Source organism: Gobio gobio, assembly GCF_949357685.1.
Source record: "Gobio gobio genome assembly, chromosome: 1".
NCBI lineage: Eukaryota > Metazoa > Chordata > Actinopteri > Cypriniformes > Gobionidae > Gobio > Gobio gobio.
In genome coordinates, this window is record NC_137097.1 from 66,743,599 (window position 1) to 66,759,176 (window position 15,578).

Genomic DNA, 15,578 nt, shown 5'->3' on the forward strand with positions numbered 1-15,578 from the left:
ATTAAAGTTCTGATAAATAAAATGTATAAAAATACAAACTTAAGATATGAAACTTAAAGTCGTTTGGACGAAAACACAATAGGCTAACAAAAACAAAAAATCAAAGTTACCAGTATTAATAGATGTGGTAAGCTTTATAAATATAACTTTTAGCAAGACTGGAAAAAAAATATTCAGTTAAGTTCTAGAAGTTCTGATAAATAACAACAACAGCAAAACATAAACTATATACAGTATAAAAATGAGCCACCTTATAATTACAATGTCAACTTGCTTATCCCTTTACATGCACTTTTAATTCTATCCATCAAGCTACCACAAACCATTTTCAATCATCATTTGCTGCCTGCCTTCTAAAATCTACTAACGTTACTGATGATGACTCGTGTAATCCATTATTTGACTCGTTAATGCGGCGTCTGAACGAAGTCACGCACTTTCGTTCACTCTTCACGAGCCTAACTTACGATTTACAATGCAGAGACTGGAACTACAAATATACTAGTTATAAATACAGTAATCATTACTTTATTCAGGCAGAATAAGTTTGTTGTGATTTCCAAGGCGCATTAATGTTAGCGGTCTCCCACTGATAGCCATGGCATTAGCTAGCTTTGTGGTTAGCGTCTATGATAAGTTATAATTTAGAAATATGTATACTTTTTCAAAATAACGGGCAGGGGAGAGATGATACGTCTCATGCTGTCAAACTGTCAGACTATTAAAGAAATACATTTTATTCAGTCACATTGTCCGAGGTAAAATAAGTCAGTCAACTGTAACCTAGCGTAATTACCAGCTCTCTTGGCTTACATGTAACAGCAAAACTGGACTTGGCAGTTACAAATTGTGTCATGTTATTTGAGTTAAGAGAACTGATGGGGATGTTCTTTTAACTGTTATTCAATTCAAGCAATGTATGTCTCGTTGCCAACTTACATGCATTTCGCGGATGATCTGTGTTGTGAATGCAGCGCTCAGAGCGCTGAAGCTCAGCATGACTCTGCTGGATCAGCTGCTGGTGTTGCCAGCCGGCACGTTGTAGAGTGCCCTCTGGTGGACAAACTATGAAACGCCAACACTCAATGTGTTTGAGAGGCGTTTCGTCCGGTTTTTTTATTTTGAAAAAAATATTCATTTATCGGCCATCATAAATGCCGATACCGATAGTTTGGAAAAAGCCTAATATCGGCCGATAATATCGGCCCGCCGATATATCGGTCGGGCTCTAATAGATAGATAGATAGACAGACAGACAGATAGACAGACAGATAGATAGACAGAAATAGATAGATAGAACATATGTCGTGTTTTAAGTTTATTTTCCTTTTGTATTTATTTAATTCTCTACAATATAATTTTCCATATGAATCAGTAAATAAGCGGATAAAGCAACTTTGCTTGGATATTAATGTCAATCACTTGAATGATGTATTTGAACGCTGTGATCTTAATCTGCCAAATCCGGCGATAGTGAAAGTTTAGAAGGTTAAGCTTTATAGACTACGATCGAGTTTATTTTACAGACACACTGAGAGTTTCTGTCCTCCCATAATTTACTGATGAATGGATGAATTATCATGTTTGAAGAGTCTTAAGGGGGCTTAGTTTTTTCCCTGAGCGTTTCTTTCACCCGTAGGGCTGCATGTGGTCCACTTCTGTTCTTATTAATGGTCCGTGCCAGCTTCAGTGAGCAGATGAGCAGAAACTCTGCTTTGAATTTCTGGAACGCAGCATGGGAGGGTTGGATTATTAACCAGCAAACACTCGGAGGAAGAAAAAGGCCTTTGTTTTAACTGCTCCAGCCCTCCCTCTCTATCACAAACCCCTCCTCTCTTTCCGCTACTCTTCTTTTAGTTTTGATTTCTTTTCAAAAATGTAAAGATGGGACAAACAAGCAGCTTTAGAATGCGGCTCTTGGAGAGACAGATGTCAGAGCCTTTGTGCCGAGACGAGCGCATCATTATAACTCAAAAGTTCCCATGGCGGGGGGTTGAGGAGGGTTTGAGAGGGGTCCGCAGTGTGCCATGCACACACAGGGCTTAATTTAGACACCGGTGATCGGTGCCAACTGAGAAGCTTTAAAGACACGGCCGTCTGAGAAAATCAGGTCTGCTGGCATTAATGCCTGGACTTTATCAGTATTGATAATAATAATAATACTGATAATAATATTAAGCTGTGGCAAGTGTCACTAGTAGGTCTGCTATCACACATACGGTATATTTGGTCAGCAATAAAAAAAAAAACTAAAGTAATACACTTTTATTAATGTACCAACAAAAGGATGGACGGACGGACGGATAGACAGACAGACAGACAGACAGACAGACAGATAGATAGATAGACAGACAGACAGACGGACAGACAGACATGATAGATAGATAGACAGACAGACGACAGATAGATAGATAGATAGACAGACAGACAGACAGACAGACAGACAGACAGACAGATAGATAGATAGATAGACAGATAGATAGATAGACAGACAGACGACAGATAGACAGACAGACAGACAGACAGACAGACAGACAGATAGATAGATAGACAGACAGACGACAGACAGATAGATAGACAGACAGACGACAGATAGATAGACAGACAGACAGACAGACAGACAGACATAGATAGATAGACAGACAGACAGACAGACAGACAGACAGACAGACAGACATAGATAGACAGACAGACAGACAGACAGACCTGACATATAGATAAATAGACAGACAGACATATATATATAGACAGACAGTTAGTTAGTTAGTTAGTTAGTTAGTTAGTTAGTTAGTTAGTTAGTTAGTTAGTTAGTTAGTTAGTTAGTTAGTTAGACAGACAGACAGACAGACAGACAACAATAGGACGGATGGACAGACAGATAGATAGATAGATAGACAGACAGTTAGATGGATAGACAGACAGATAGATAGACAGACAGACATGTAGATAGATAGACAGACAGATCTCTTAAATTGATGACTCTTAAATTCATTTAGAGAGACTAAAGGCACGTTCGCACCAAGGATGATAACTATAAAGATAACTATAAAGATAACTATGAAGATAACTGCATTAGAGTCCACACCAGAGGATGATATCGCTCTGTTCATTCTAAAGCGCGTGCTTGTCTGTCGCTTTAAATGCTGGAGTTCATTACAGCAGGATGGATTCTGATTGGCTGTCAATATTTTTATCGTTCATTACCTGGAAAAAAAATTTGTTTCTCTATATCGTCATCGCTATAGCTGTGTTAATATTGAGAACAATTATTAGAACTATATCTTTATAGTTATCGTCCTTGGTGTGAACCGGCCTTAACTCTTTAAAACACAATCTTGTAACTAATTAGACGTGTTTTACGAATTTTCGGTATGTTCTTGTGAACGAAAACCATAAATCTTTAGAGCTTTTTGAATGGTATATTGCTGTAAATAAGAGGGAAGCAAACCCAGGATTGTTTATATATAAAATTGGATGGATGGATGGATGGATGGATGGATGGATGGATGGATGGACAGTAAAGATGGACAGACGGACAGATAGATAGATGGATAAAATGAATATCTTTACACAGAAAAGGGTCATTTTTACAGATTTGCCCCATTCACTTTTTATTGTCAGTTCCACATTTTTAGAAAAGGAGGGACAAATGGAAATGATTTTTTGTGGTAATTGACATCACACCACAAATGCTGTTAATTGGGCTTAACTTGTACTGATCCATGAATATTCCCAGTGATAACTTTAACAACAGGCGCAGGACAACATTGTCCTTTGGCATGTCTACTCAAGCAGCATTTGGTTGGGTAGACATGAAAGGTCAGTTATACAGGTACTATGGATGGGTTTGTTCTCTTATGTTGCTCTTGTGAGTTCACCCAAAGAGACCATCCATATGGCCTTATGATTAAATATTTACAGGCCAGGCCATTTCCAACCAACTCATGAGAAATTCATGGAGCTCTTGCATTATGGGATGGTTCTATTCCTGCTCACTGCTGTTTCCCCCACCCACAATAACTGGAGAACGACCAAGGGAATTTCCAGATGTCAACTCAGTAAACATGATGATCTCTCATGCTTTTAATGTGCACACGATGACCTGTAATGCGTACATTTCAAGTATTAGACAATATGTGGTTTTGATGGTAATGACTCTTTGTTCACTGATTACGTTTTAAATCGTTCAATCATTTAGCAGATGCTTTTTCAATGCAGCATACAAATGAGGAAAAACACAAGCAATCTATTATCGTAAATGAGTTAACGGCTGAATTGGTAGCACTTCACAATAAGGTCTCATTTGTTAACATTAGATAATGCATTAACTAACCATGAGCAATATATTCTTACAGTATGTATTAACCTTTGTTAATGTAAGTTAAAGGAACACTCCACTTTTTTTGAAAATAGGCTCATTTTCCAGCTCCCCTAGAGTTAAACAGTTGAGTTTTCGGGTCTGGCGGTAGCACTTTTAGCATAGCTTAGCATAGATCATTGAATCTGATTAGACCGTTAGCATCTCGCTCAAAAATGACGATATTTTTTCCTATTTAAAACTTGACTCTTCTGTAGTTACGTCGTGTACTAAGACCGACAGAAAATGAAAAGTTGTGATTTTCTAGACTGATATGTTTAGGCGCTGTGTAATATTATATATAATAATATTTATTGATTATTACGCAGTAGGGATGGGCGATTTGGCCTAAAATCCATATTGCGATATACATTGCAGCCTCTTGCGATAACGAGATATATATTGCGATATAAAAATTATAATAGAACCATTTCAGAACGGGTTAGACCCTAAGGAAAGCCAAACTGCTAAATGTATTTTTTTTTTTTTAAAGAAAGAAACGTTGCATGTAGTTTTGAGAGCATTTATTGTGCAAAACTATAATTGTAACATATTGTTGCAGATAAATAAAATTCAAGTACACTAGCTGCAGAGACTTTAACAAAAAAAAAGCAGAAAGTTTTAAATACGTCCTGTACGCGCTTATCCATATAATGGTAGTGAATAACTGGCAGTAAAACTTTACAAAAATTATACAAAAGTATCACGCAATGATACAGGGAGATGCGTGCCAGATCTGTACCAATTTCGGTACCACAATTTTTTTATTTAATCTTTTTATTTAAGTATTTAAAAAAATAAATGCTATTTATGATGATAATCATTATAAGTAAATAATACATAAACATTTAAAGGCTGCATGCTGTTTAAAAGTAAACATTGTTTATTAAAAAGATCAAGTGAAAAATAAGCAACCATCTAGGCATTATTTTTATTATTATTAGTTGAGACAAATTATTATTACATAGAGACAAAGTTAAATCTACTGTAGGCTACAACAGTAGCCTAATATATTCTGAAAAATGTCTCGCGTTAAACCAAACTTTTATTTTGACGGGTTGCCGTGAACACCTTTGAGTGTCTGTTCATTTTATGATATGACAGTTTTCTCAGATGAAATGGTAAATTCTCATGAAGTGATGGTTGATGTGTTCGTGTCCTCTATAGCAGTGTTTCCCAACCTTTTTTCAGTCATGGCACCCTTTGAAAATGTTCTCCATTTTGTGGCACCCGCTCACATACGTTACGCTAGGGGTGTAACGCTACAGATTGATCACGGTTCGGTTTCTATCACAGTTTTAGGTTCACGGTTTCGGTACGGTTCAGTTTTTGCATTGTTCAGGGAAAAAAGGACTAAACTGTCAAATAAAAATAATAGAAAATAATAAGAACAAATAATTTAAATACAAGCAGCAGCACAAATAAATACTTTTGAGCAAAGACACTAATAAAATAAACTATGCTTTTCAGGTTTTTCAGGTACATCCAACATTAGTTTTCAGGTACAGAAAATGATCAAATGTAAAATAACATTGCATATTATATCGCTCATCTGTGCGTCGGACGGCTTAAATCCGAACCAAGTCCAAACAATGGATGTTGCACCGGTGTTTTTTACCAGCTCCTCCGTTTCGCTTTCAGCTATGTTTACTCAAGATGACCAATACGATGATGCATTGCTGCCAGTTGCAGCTCGTGGCTCTAAATTTCGCGGGTAGATTTGGTCATCAACGTGCATTATCGCGATAGCGCAATAGACTTAAAATCTCTATCGTAGGCCAATTTTGTATCGTTTATATCGCATATCGTTTATATATATAGAGAGAAAAGTTCCTAGCCATATCGGTCTAGAAAATCACAACTTTTCATTTTCTGTCGGTCTTAGTACACGATGTAACTACAGAAGAGTCAAGTTTTAAATAGGAAAAATATCGCCATTTATGGTAATTTTTACTAGGGTTGGACCAGAATATTTGAATATTTGTTCGATGGGTTGGTATTTTGATTTTCAAATTTGGGATTCGAATATTCTTGTTTTTTTTGTTTTTGTGTCACACACACCTTGCATCCCCCTCGAAACGGTTCTCATCCGCGCTTGCATAGGTTTACACTAGGGATGCCACAATTCTCAATATAATATTGAACCGTTCGGTACGGCCTTCACGGTTCAATACGCGCTTGTGAATTGCGGTTTTTCGGTTTTGCATTTAATTAATTATTTTTCTACAAATTCTATAATTTGACTTCATCCCAATATACTGAACCACGCGACATACATTCACATCATACGTTAGTGGTAGAGTTATACTCATGGAACACTATAGTAATTCACAATCACGAAAGTTCATTATTTGCATGCGTTTTACAGCCTTGCCGGTTAAACATGTGCTTTTCCAAGCGCGGGCACTAAACGCCTGTCAAACACGCGATTACTGGACTAAGTAGTAGTCTTACTTCGCTAATACTGTCAAATACACACAAGGTTTACATAAACACAGTCGGTTATGTCTAAAGTGAAAGTAAAATCGGCGTGTCTGTAGATTAGATGTGTAGAGGTCTTAAATTGACAACAGTGCAGCTGTCCTTAAAGGGACAGTTGAACACGTGAACACGCGGTCCTTAAAGGGACAGTTCACCTATAAAATTATGTCATTATTTACTCACTCTAATATTGTTCCAAACCTGTATTAATTTCTTGATGACAGAATTTTCATTTTTGAGTGAACTATCCCTTTAATGTTAATTCAACAACAAAAGACAAAGAGAAAATCACTCACTGCTCTTGACTGAAAAACTTAAATACAGTAGCTTTAATAAGAATCATGTATATTTTATAGTGAAGTCTATGTAGTGTTTTAATTTTACATTTATTCATTCAATTTCATACTTAAATGCTGCTGTACTGCTCTGAGCTGCCAGTGTAAATCTTTATATATATTTATTTAATATTTTACAATACACTAGGAATGTGTACAAGGGTTTTTTAAGTAAAGTTTTAAGTTTAAGTAAGGTTTTTCAATTATTTTAAGTAAAATAAAGAAAGAAAATAAAGAAATTAAAAAAATGGTCTTTTTCTCCTTAACCTCTGTCGCTTAAAATAGAATAGCAAAAAACTGATGAGACAAGCCATCAGAACCGAACCGAACTGAAAACCGTGGTTAAAAACCGAGGTATGTATTGAACCGTGGACTAACTGTATTGTTGCAATCCTAGTGTACACTATAAAATCTGGCGAAATACAATCTTTTTTTTTTTTTTTTTTTTTACAAATATTTTATAGCCTAGCAGTTTTTAATAGGATGGACAGTTGAATAGGAACCCAACCTCGTTTTACTTAATAAATATATTAGCTTCTTAGCGTTTCCTGCAACGGAGTATTCTCAGTCTAGAGCGCGCAACTGCATGAGCCTATATGGAAGAAGCGCATGCCTGAGCTTGCATTTTGGGTTAAGCTGCGTTGGTATGACATTGTGGAAAAATAGCATTTTTGAAAATTCATTATTAATAATACTAGACCAAATTCAGGCTGTCAGTGAAAATGTAATAGACGTCTAACCATGGCCCAAGAATAGACAAGTCATCTAGAACATGAACATGTCAAAGAAATGAAACTTTCTTTGTTGACTTTGCTTACATGATGTCATTCATCTGGCAAGTTATTTTGGCAAAAACGACATGTAACCAAATTCAAGGGTTATTTCGGCTAGAAGTGGGTTAACCTAGACGGTGAAATGACGGCTGTTGTTTGTCATCTGCTGCGTTTGAGCTCATTAAAGCAGAATGGATTCTGATTGGCTGTCAATGTTTTTATCGTTAATCAGCTCTGGAAGAAATCTTTCTGGGATTGATTCCAACAGTATTGTTTCTCTGTGACGTTATTGTTATAGTTGTGGTGTGGACCACACTCTTCTTTTATATTTAGAAAGATTTTTAGAAGTGTTTTCTTTATCGTCCTTGGAGTGAATGGGCCTTTTTTCTTATCGTGGAAACAGGCTTCATGGAAATGTCCATCTTATTTTTAAATATATATATAAATAAATGTGCATATACTTTACTTTCACCTCTCATTATTAAATTAATGTTCTACTAAAACATGTAGGATCAATTTCACAGACAGGGCTTCGATTAAGCCAGGATTAGGCTTCAATTATGGTATTAAAGTAGCTTTTATAAACGTGACTAGGAAAAAAAACTTCTTGAGACAAAACAATGGCACTGACATAAGATTTTAAGTTGCTTTAAAACCGCTCAAACATGCATTTTAGTCTGGGACTAGGCTTTTTAGGGTTGTAGAGTTATGGTGTTCAGTTGTCATGGCAACATAATTGTAAAATTGTATAGAACTTTGCACAGAAAAAGCTCTTTCATTTCATTTCACTCACAAGCTGTGTAGTATGGAAGCCTATTTCTGCCACATAAGAAAAAAAGTCATGCTCTAGTAAATCCTAATTATGGCATACTAAGTCATAATTATGAGATGAAAAGGCAAAATCATGATTAAAATTATAAAAAGTTGAAATTATGTGATAAAAGTTGAAATTATGGCATACTAAGTCAGAATTATGACTTAAAAAGGCTCAATTATGATTTGTTAACATGCTATAGCTTTGATTTAATGTCATTATTTCAATATTTTAAGTCATAATTTCGATTTATACGTCTTAATTTATTTTTTTGTGGCGGAAATGGGCTTCCATAGTTTAGGATTTGCACAAATCTCTTAAATATTTATACTTGTGTCGGTGATTTAGGGTTGAAATGACTATTACTGGCTCGTGATCACTCATCGCTCTGCAAATAGAAAGTCAAGTTGAGCATGTGCGTTTTGGGCTACAGGATCTCTGCATCTGTTGGCACAGAACTACACACACAATATATGGTAGGCTATGGTAGTGCCATTCTGAACAGAGCCATACTGGCGAGATGTTTGACCACCCCATATAAGACAGAAGTAAATATCAGCGGCGCACATGCAGAGTGTGACATTGCTCACGTTCTCATCCTGCAGGCGGATCTGGAAGTCTCCATGTCATTGTTTAAATGATTCCCCTTCACTAAACTGGGAACGAACCCAAGCAAGAAGTACACGTGAAAGCACCTCAGGAGGGGAGCACGTTCAGCGGGGAGCTTTTCAATAATGGATGTACCACATTGAGCTCCCGTTAATAATGTGTTTCTGTCACCGCGGGAGACAGAAAACCGCATTTTAGAGGCGGACGAGAGAATAATGGGATGCAAAGTTAGGGAAACTTAGTCATAACTCACTCTGGCTGCTTTTCAAAAATTTGCCTTTGTTTAACAGGCAAAAATAAATACATAAATACAACAAGCATGGCGATTTTTACAGCACAATGGATTGTTAACCCAGGAACCTCATCATCGAAGCTGTTATTATCGTAATTGTGTTTTTTGATTATAGTGTTTTCATCGATCAAATTATGGATTGAAGCAATTATCCGTATGTCAGTGAACATTAGTGTTTCGAGACAAGATTTAAAGGAGTGCTTCAGGTTCCAACAAGTTAAGTTTATCTGTGGAAAGCAGTTGAAAATAATTTTATTTTCCCTTAAAACATAAAAATTGTGTTCACATCGGATGTTTAAATGTGAGGCTTATTAAATAACTGTACAAAAAAGTACTGTACTAAAAGTCAAAATCGTCCTTTTAGTGGTGGGGCTACATGTCTAAAGCTGGATGCACACTGTATGATTTATAATAGTGCTTTATGATTGTTGCTTGACAGACTGTATGAACAAGATCCCCGCTTTAAGACATGTCACACTGCGGGATCTCAGTTGTCTTTAATGTCAGACTGTAAGATAGTCAAGACTGAACCTCACATGTGGGATTGAAATGGTGGCTAGCAAACAAAAACAGAGTTTCTCTAGAGTTCATTTTGATCATGGCTTCTCTTGAAAAGAAAAATGGGGGAAAAAAGTGGTTTGTAGTCGTCGCACAAATGTTTCTGCGCTCCTATTGGCTTTTGATTTGGCGTTCATCACACCTCAAAACTTCTGACACTGGTAGAATTTGATCGCAATGGTCATTAAACGGCTGTTGGCGAACGTCAAACTAGCGATTAAAGACTACAGATTTTGGCCCAGGATCCGAGGAAGGCATCTTATCTTTTAGGCATCTTAAAATTGGTCTCAGACGGCCAAATCGTGGCCAAAATCGTACAGTGGCACAGGTGGATGAAGTTCAGGTTCCGAGTAAATTTCATGTAAACCGTTAATTTCTGGTATTCATGTTGAGTGGAAGACTTATTTACCGACTTTACATGAAAATAATATTAGGTTAATTGATTTTTATCACACTAGATTCATGTTGACATGCAATGTTGAAACCCTTATGCGGCAGAGAAACTAGCGTGCAGCCATCTTAAGAATATTGTGTTTGAACTTCTGTTTTAATGTCCTTTCACACTGGACACGATTTTGACGCGCGAATAATTCACGTTTTATTTTTTGATCCGCTGTTTGTGCTTCCACACCGAACGTGAATGTGCTGTGGCGAAAAAACGAAGTACATTTTTTCCGCTTCGATGTGGTTTTTTTTTTTTTACACGACAGAAAAGGCTTCAACCAATCACATACAAGGAAACAAAGGTGACGAAATGTCCAGTAGATATCACTAGCTATTCAATCAACATTAACCTGTTATGGCATTTCTCATGAGATTACAGCTGTAGTTGTAGTTTACAGCTGTAGAGATGCAGCTGTGTTTGCCCACTGTAGGCTACAGACAACGAAAACATGAAGATTTTGAGTTAAAACTCGTAGATTTTTTTTCTAAACCTTGTGTCCGTGACTATAGAAAGTGAATGTGTTTCCGTCAGTACGTCTGTGGCACTTAAATGTTTACAATTGTAACTAGGGCTGTCAAAAGATTAATCGCATCCAAAATAAAAGTTTGTGTTTACATAATGTATGTGTGTGTATTATTTATATATAAATACACAAACAAGCATGTATATATTTAAGAAAAATATATAATTTTTTTATATATAAAACATTTATATTTATATATATATATTATAGATTATATAAATGTATATACATGCAAATATTTCTTAAATGTATACATGAATGTGTGTGTATTTATACATAAATAATAATTAACACAAACTTTTATTTTGGATGCGATTAATCGCGATTAATCTTTTGACAGCCCTAATTGTAACTCAACTGGAAACATATAGCTGGAAACACAGCAGCTCCGGATCGATTGGTCCCTGAAGTGTGTGTTTGTTTTGTCAGATGCGCTGCTACTGTCTCGAGGTCTCTCCCACAGAAAGTAAGTGCGGAACCGGCCATGATAAAGTTTTAGCTCCTGTACAAGATTAGCATACTCCCCTTCAGACTCTCGGTTCTTTTAGACACCCAAAAACCTTCATTTCGGTCTTTTAAAGAAAATGAAAAGTGTCCATGTTTTCTCAGCTGTCGCTGCAATGTTTGCAAATTTGTGTCGCGGCTGATGTGAATGGTTTTGACGCGAATTGTTCGCACGCAAAATATTAGTTTTTTCAGTACGCATCCGGTGTGAAAGGGTCTTTAGCGGTAGCTCTGTATACTTCTATGGCATCACTGTCTCAGTATAATTAGCTGGTGAAGTGGATTGACTTATTGGAGAGTTATCGTGAGCACTGGAATGTTTGAAGCGGATGATTTTAAAATGAGTGTTTCATTCATAAATTCGTAAGATCTTACTTTCATGCTGTGAAAATACAAACCAGAAGACAGAACACAATGAGCGCAGCGCTGAAAAGAGGCATATATAAGCTCTAGAGATTCCATTATGTGCATTACTGTAAACTATCTTTATTTGGGGATGAGTGTTATTTGATAGCATGTCACAGACGCAATTCATAAAGTGCTAAAGTGTATTAAACTTGGAACATTGCTTCAAAGGATAGTTCATATGGAAAATAATGGAAGCCAGTTGGTACCATCAACTGTTTGGTGACGACATTCTTCAAAATATCTTCTTTTGTGTTCCACAGAAGAAAGAAATTAATACAGGTTTGGAGTAAATGATGACAGAATTTTCATTTTTTGGGTGAACTTTCCCTTTAATAATGAATGAAACTTCCAGTCATTTGTCAAATGTGGAGGAAAAGCCGTTTCTTCTAGTTAGTAAAACTCTTTTCCTCACAAATATTGCCTATTTGTCGTGCCACTCTCAAATATGAGAGCAGATTTTGCTCCCATGGCTGTGCATGCCCACATTAATGAGCGATTTGACATTTGTGTCATGCTCTCTGTGTCCGTCTCTTGTGTCTTTAGCCATCGGGGACTCAGCATCATCCAATCAGAAGCCGAGCCCTTCTGCTGATGCTTTGAAAATGGATGCAGTGCCAGAGGCACTAAATACAGTTAATGGTCAATGAATTCAAATGTCATCATTATCTGAGCGCTTCTGCATTTCTGAGAATAAATCCATGTCCTCTTACTAAAAGGGACATGTGTATATATAGAAATAATATACTTTTTGATATATTATATACAAATATTTGCATTATTTTGTATACCAACACTCATGATAATTGTAGAATATATTAAATATTATAGATATAGACTTAGTAGTTTTGAAATTGGATAATGAAAATGACAATTTACATTTGAAATACATATATTTATAAATACCTGACATTATCTGCTTCTAGTACTGGATCATTCAAACTGATAATTAAATAAATGAATGCTAATATGAAGATAAATATAATGCTATACCTAATACCTATGTTCAAAATGTACTTTCCTTTATGTAAAGAATATCAGAATATCAGCACAAACACTGCTTTTCTCTGCATTTAAGAACTATTCAGATATGCAGTCCTTAATATACCTAAAAGGGACATGTATATAGAAATAATATACTTTTTGATATATTATATAAAAATAGTTGCATTATTTTTTATACCTACACTCATGATAATAGATTCAATATTATATTCTGTAGATATAGACTTATTATATATATTAGGGCTGTCAAAAGATTAATCGCGATTAATCGCATCCAAAATAAAAGTTTGTGTTTACATAAGATATGTGTGTGTACTCTGTTAATTATTATTTATATATAAATACACACACATTCATGTATACATGTAAGAAATATTTGCATGTATATTCTGTATATACATTTATATAATCTAAAATATATATATATAAATATAAATGTTTTATATATAAAAATAAATTTTTTTTCTTAAATATATACATGCTTGTGTGTGTATTTATATATAAATAATAATTAACAGTACACACACACACACATATATTATGTAAACACAAACTTTTATTTTGGATGCGATTAATCGCGATTAATCTTTTGACAGCCCTAATATATATAATAAGTCTATATCTACAGAATATAATATTGAATCTATTATCATGAGTGTAGGTATAAAAAATAATGCAACTATTTTTATATAATATATGAATGTTTCATTCAGCATGATGTAAAATCAGGTATCAAATCATTTTAATGTATGATAGAAAAATGGGGTAACAGTTTAGTAGTTTTGAAATTTGATATTGAAAAGGACAATTTACATATGAAATACATATATTTATAAAGACCTGGCATGATCTGCTTCCAGTACTGGATCATTCATACGGATAATTAAATCAATTAATGCTAATGTGAAGATAAATGTTCAATGTTCAAAATGTACTTTCCTTTATGTAAAGAATATCAGCACAAACATAAATGCAGAGATCCACATCAGATGTTCTCAGCTTTGTTGGGTTTGATCTGATCTCCCTGAGAGCTGACTCATCTCACACACACACACACACACACACACACACACACACACACACCGCCCGTCCATTACTGTGGGTATTGTAGACTGGCAGAGGGGTGCAGGTGGTGCTGGATTGGTGCAGACGCCGTCCCGATGCTCCCGTGCCCGTGCCAGTGCCATCTGTCATCAGCTACAACATCTGCAAATCCAAGGTGCCCTTGATGCCCGGTGCCACTGTGGCCCGCTTCGGGTTTCTGCAGGGGGGACTAGAGGAGTGGGTAGAGAAGCTGCTCCCAGAACACTAATCACATCTTCATCACTAATCATCATGTTTTGATCGTTGGTTTTTTTTATCATTCTAGCAGTGCCGTTATTTTCCCCATATCTCATATCAGATGGCTCGCCCCACGTCACCCGCCAAATATATTCGTAACGTGCAAACTGAGCACGACAAAGGCGATTGTGGCTTGGAAGTAATAACTAAGATGAGTTGAGTTGAAACTATATCCATTTCAAATGCGAAGACTAATACTCATTATAATGGAGTATGCTGAGGTCTTGATATTCTTCCATACCTGCAAGGCATCCATTAGACCACATTGCAATTAACATTCTTGGCTACGATCCTGATTACTTTGTAAACAAAGCTCTATATTGATTTAGCAATAACATGTAACATGCTGTCATGAATGATGCTGCTGTGTTGTAGGATGTTATCAGGGCATTGCCATGCAACATGAGACGCTTTGTGTCTATGATATAAGCTGCGTTTTGAATCCGTCAGTTGTGGGCACATTTGTGCAACGTGAGCAATGACGTACATCCGAGTGAACAAGATGGAGGGAAGTTAATCAATTACTTAAATGTACCCTAAATATTCCTATTTATACCATGGTCTGTCTGAATACTCGATTCTGATTGGCTGGAAGGTGTGCAATAAAATCGTTTAATGCACAGGTATAGATCCAAGTCAGTTTAATCCCCGTTCTATATTTTCATTGAAGCAAACAGACACATATACGTCAATCACACACAGAGAGCGGCGGAGATCGAGCTGCGCACACACACAGAAACATTCAGGAGCACAGAAACGTATCAATGCTGCCCTGTGACTTTTAGTAATAAAATAGCTTTATTACTGAATCGCTACATTATATTTCTCAGCTGCAAGGTTAAGGCTTCGCTGTTAATAGAGAGAGAGACAGGCACAGGTACCGTTACGCATCTAATCTCTCTCTGCATCTCTCTTTCTCGATAATTATTTAAAATAAATATAATCTTTCGCACTACTTTATCTCTGTGTCTGATTCAAAGCAGGCTGAGTGCTAGGTCTCAAGGGCCAAAACTGACGAAAATAACCGTCAATTTTACCCTTCCGGTCAAATGTGTGTTGCAAACATCAATAACCGCTTTCAGTTGTCAATGCTGGCAAATAACCATGATATAAGCGGGATAATCCACGGCTAGCTG